The sequence below is a fragment of the Sipha flava genome, unplaced genomic scaffold (assembly GCF_003268045.1).
Source record: "Sipha flava isolate LNK unplaced genomic scaffold, YSA_version1 130_pilon_pilon, whole genome shotgun sequence".
Classification (NCBI taxonomy): domain Eukaryota; kingdom Metazoa; phylum Arthropoda; class Insecta; order Hemiptera; family Aphididae; genus Sipha; species Sipha flava.
Window position 1 is genome coordinate 2306789 of NW_020271756.1, and position 5069 is coordinate 2311857.

At 26.4% G+C, this 5069-nt stretch overlaps 1 long non-coding RNA gene across 1 annotated transcript; it reads right to left on the bottom strand.

Annotated features, from left to right (window-relative positions):
* Window positions 1-3394: 3394 nt before the first annotated feature.
* On the bottom strand, window positions 3395-4799 carry LOC112694552. Its single transcript, XR_003149574.1, has 3 exons — window positions 4425-4799; window positions 3766-3967; window positions 3395-3689 (listed from the first exon to the last, which is right to left on the bottom strand). It is a non-coding gene; the product is annotated as an uncharacterized LOC112694552 (long non-coding RNA).
* Between the last annotated feature and the right edge of the window lie 270 nt (window positions 4800-5069).

The following is a 5069-nucleotide window of genomic DNA, read 5'->3' on the forward strand; positions in this document are numbered from 1 at the left end:
ATCTATCGGATCATGTATAATATATCCACACAGCTATTCGATCTCGATGTATAATTTTGTTACTCATTGTTTTTTATTACTGTTATTATTTGCTACAATCTGAAAATTATGGACTCAGAGAATGCAATTTTATGTATTGTTGTATCGAAAAAACGATGGAATTCCAAGAGCTTAATAAACATTACTATATATTTATATATTACTGAGTAAAGTATTTTATTTTTCGATGTGAAGTTGAAAAAGAATGTGTATTTACTGATATAAGTATTATTGTGTGGATGTCAACAAAACCGAAACAAAATTTGTAATTGTAATAAATTCCAGTATATATTTTATATATTGTATATGTTCATCCAATGAAAATAGAAAATTCGCATGGATTACAACAATTCGTTCCGGTTTTTTGTCAGAAATATAATGTTATATTATCATCACACATTCGAATGAGATGATAAATTATCGAATTAAAAAAAACGATTCTGAGTAGAGTTAATTTTACGTGCTATGAGTAATTGTCTACTAAGTAGTTTGTTGACTATGCAATGTGCGAGTATACGGTATTTGTTGTCAATTTAATGTTAAGTGTTTATATTAACGATATTAAAGGATCTAAGAAAATATTAATGATATTCAATCGAAGTAGGAATGTATGTAAACATAACTTACACTCTTAAACGAAAAAAACCAATAAGGCGAATATATAATATACTATATATAATATATATAATATATAATATATATTATACTTTTGTTTAAAGAACATGGAATATTCACTAGATGCATACATATTTTATATATGACTGTATTTTGATGGAAATAATGAGATTTTATTTGTAAACGCATAGTTCGAGTGTAATATTTTTTCAGCGTTTAATGTCATGCGTATATTTTATACAGGTATATTCGATAGATTTTTTTTCTAAATCTACAAATTGTTTATCAAAGCAAATATTAATTTTACCAGAAAAGTGCAAATAACATACATATTTTATTTGAATCCAAATTGATGAAAGAGTTTTGAACAATAAAACAAATCAACCTTTTGTTTTTAGAAGTGTAGTTTGAATAATATACAGGGTGAACCAGCTATGTTTTCCCGATAGAAATATCTCCGTAAATATTAATCATTTTTCTATGTTTTTTTTAAAATTTTATTTTGCTTTTGTCAATCACATTAAATCAATGCAGTTATAAATTTATAGTAAAACATATATTAATATTATGCACAAATGAATAAATTAGGAAGCCAGCGGAATTCATAAAACTAATGATGGAATGAATATTATAAGTGAGAGTTAAGAAGAATATTTCATTGGGGACTGAGATAACCTAGAGAAGTTAAAAAATAAAAAAAGGAGTTGTCTGCTAGGGAAAAGGGAAGGACAATTAAAATTAAATGATGAAAATCGCAAATTGATTTCTCATAGGGTCGGGTACGTTGTTGAGACGAATTAAGGGAAAGTTCGAAAGAATGGTGCGGGAGTGAATTATTTAAAGAACGAAACAAATTTTGATCATGATAATTGCTACGTTTTAAAATCTAGTGATTGGTTTCATTATAGGTATTATCATAGTATTATAGATATAATGTAAGTATTGAAACGAAGAAAAGCGTATTATCAAGGTGGTTGTAATTAATCACTATAAATTAAATGGTAATTACAACAATAAAACTGTATTATATGTGTATATAGGTATGATAGTCACTACTATGATAAGATACTCCTGAAAGTCGTACTCAATGGAAGCCGAGTGGGTACTTAAGATAATTTAAATGAACTACCCAAATTTTGTGCGTGGATGTTTGCTGGCACTGGGTGGTGTGTAAAATTATAATTTAATTGACGTATTTAATGTGTATAAAAACACAAACACAAACAATTTACAGCACACTTTAAAATAATATACATTGATTAACCGTATAGCGGTTGCACGAGGACATTTAAACCTAGAGTAATAAACATTATGAATAATGAATGCGTGTATCATGTTTTATATTTTGATATTTTGACAATAATCATTATTGTATCATTAGTGATTAGGTGGACTCGTGCTTTCGTATCGCTCCATACGTGATCAGTAAATAGAAATAGTATAATTAGAGGTACCTATGTAAATAATTTATTTTCATTTTATAAAATTTAGCTTGAATAGTATTTATTTTTACTCAATTTATTTTTATATTATACTATATATTGAAGGAAAGTGGGCAAATTTATGTATCTACTCGAACTCTCGATTACCGACGTCTCCACAGTTTCGCAGTTTTTACATTAGATAATTTTACCTTTTTTTTTCAATGACCATGTATTACGATTATGATTCATACAAGAAAAATAGAGGAAACCTAATTTAAACAAATTAGTTAAACCATGTCGAGTCATGTAGTATACAAATTAAAGAAATCACAAATTAATACGCCTTCATTGCCCATTGTTTCTACTCAAAATTAGTTTTCTAAAAAGTTAGGTAACTATTTATATTATTAATATTGTTCAATTTGGTTTATAAATTTATATTATTTCATATATGTATATATAATAAAAACATAAAAGCAAAAGAGGTGCACTCGCACACCCCTGGCTTTTCAAAAAAAAAAAAAAAAAATAAATAAATAAATAATAAAACTATTATCTTTTAAGCAATCCGTTGATACTATTTAAAATGTATGCTTAACATTATTCGAATCCTTGTTATTTTATTGTATAATTATGAGTCACCTATATAGTCACCTATAGTCCATATAGTCCGAGGTGTATTTCATAAATATTTTCAGATGAAGACAATTATGATAATACAGCTAATTTTGATCTACAAAACCAGTACAATAATTATACCTTAAAATATTTAAATTAATATTACAGAAAAGTGTTGAGAATGAGTCAATTAATTTTTTTCCTTTTATTTATTAACTATGTAAAATAAAATATCTATAAAGAAAAAAAAGTTGATCGAATCACTTCCTTCATTTTTCAGTTATAATACGATTAAGCTTATGGATATTTTAAGAATATTATATCCATTTTCCTGCATAATTCGTTATTTTAGACATTTTGGGTTTATTCATATTGAACAATGATTATTTATAGGAATCTTGTATAGGACATTTTTCGATTGCTTTTGTAACTGAATGATCAATATAAATGTATGACATATATTTTATGGTATATTGTACTTCTAATAAATAACAACATATTGACAAGAATAACATAAGATTTATTGAAAAAAATTATATACAATAAATGTAGATGTTATAGTTATTAGCTTAAAGTGAATATTAATTAAAAAAAGATGAAATCCATCTTGATTAGGTATTTTCAAACAAAACATAGAAATTGAGCTAGAATTAAATTGAAGAAAAAAAATAGAAAATCATATTTTGTCTTATCATATTTAATCTAAGTTTTACAATTAAAAAAAAAAAAAAAAATGCTTCAACATTATATTAGGGCAGACAGGGGGATAGAAAAAGGGAGGGCATTGAAAGACCGAGACTGATACAAAAAGTAAATATTTTCGTTTTTACTGATAAGTGGATTAAAGAATGTATTGAAATATTTACAATAACTAAAACAAAATATTTGCATTAGGCGTAATATTTCACATTCTATCTTCACGTTAGTCCAATATTGGTCAGTGAATAATATTATTTCCATTATTTCTTCATATATTTACATTAATTTTATCATCTAAAAAATATTCCATCAATTTAGTTGTTCTCTTAAGTGTACATTATATTTCCGGAAAAAATTAAATATTGTTAACCTTTTGTTTTGCTTTTGGTGATTCACGCCATGCCCTTATTTCATTTGGTAAACATGGAATTATTTTATTTAAAAACGGATCTAATGACATAAAAAGTATTATTTTTCACTAGTTTTCGACGTAATGGACATTTATTAACACTCTTGGTCCATGTTTCAATACATTGATTGAAAAACATGCGAGAATAGTTAAAAACAGTTAGCTGTGAAAAAAAAAAATTACTTAATAAATCTATAATAATTCGTTGAATATAATATAGTAATCCTGTATATTATGTGATTTGTTTCAGGTATGTAGTCAATAGTTTATCGCTATATTTTAAACACAGCGGATATCCGCTCAGAAAAACCTTCTCAGTGGATACTAACTAAGATTTGTGTTATAATAATTCTTGCATAAAATTAAAAATGTATAACTGTTTATAACACTAATCTTTCTGCAGAGTCTTATAATTGGTGAAGAGATATATTTTCAAAGATTTTAGAGTAAATTATATTATCAAATATAAAACCACATTCGTCAAATTAATACATTCATTTATAACCTGGAAACCAAGAAAGTGTTTTATGTTACATTTATATTTATTTATTTTTTAGAGTTAAAAGTCCTAATACATTAATAACTGTCAAAAGACTAATAAACAATAATTAAAACATTACCTCAGTAAATATTTCAAAACAAATATTGCATCGTAGTTCCGTTTCAATATTTTTTTATAAATTAGTCCATATGATTTTTTACCGTGGACTCATTTTCCTCATTGTTTTCATTAGCAAATTGTTGACGAAATGTATTCCGTAGATCATTATCATTATCTTCGTCTAATATGTGTGCTGTTTCTGCCAGCATTTTGTCTGAGATTATTTCCATAATTATTAACTATATATATAGCTCGTATACTATGAAAAGAAAACACTTGTACTACGATGCGATACTGACGGCTTTGAGTTGAGCACTCGGGTCACGGGAGTACACGAAAAGATTACCGAAACGATACAATTCCATCAAATAACGTGCACAGACCGAATGCATGATTGAATCGTAGTGGATTAATAGTGGAAAATTAACGCAATATCGATGTGCGATCGATGAGTATATAATATACTATAGTTGGTACGCACTGAGTCGACAGTGTTATTTTTCCGTGTCTATACAAACAATCAAAACTGATAACAAGTATAAATGTAAGGTCGTGAGATGAAGCGAATGTCAACTTGAAAACATCAAACAATATAGACATCGAGTTATAGTTACTGTGGTTACCTATTTCTAAGAACATTATTTGATTATACTATACGTTGTGT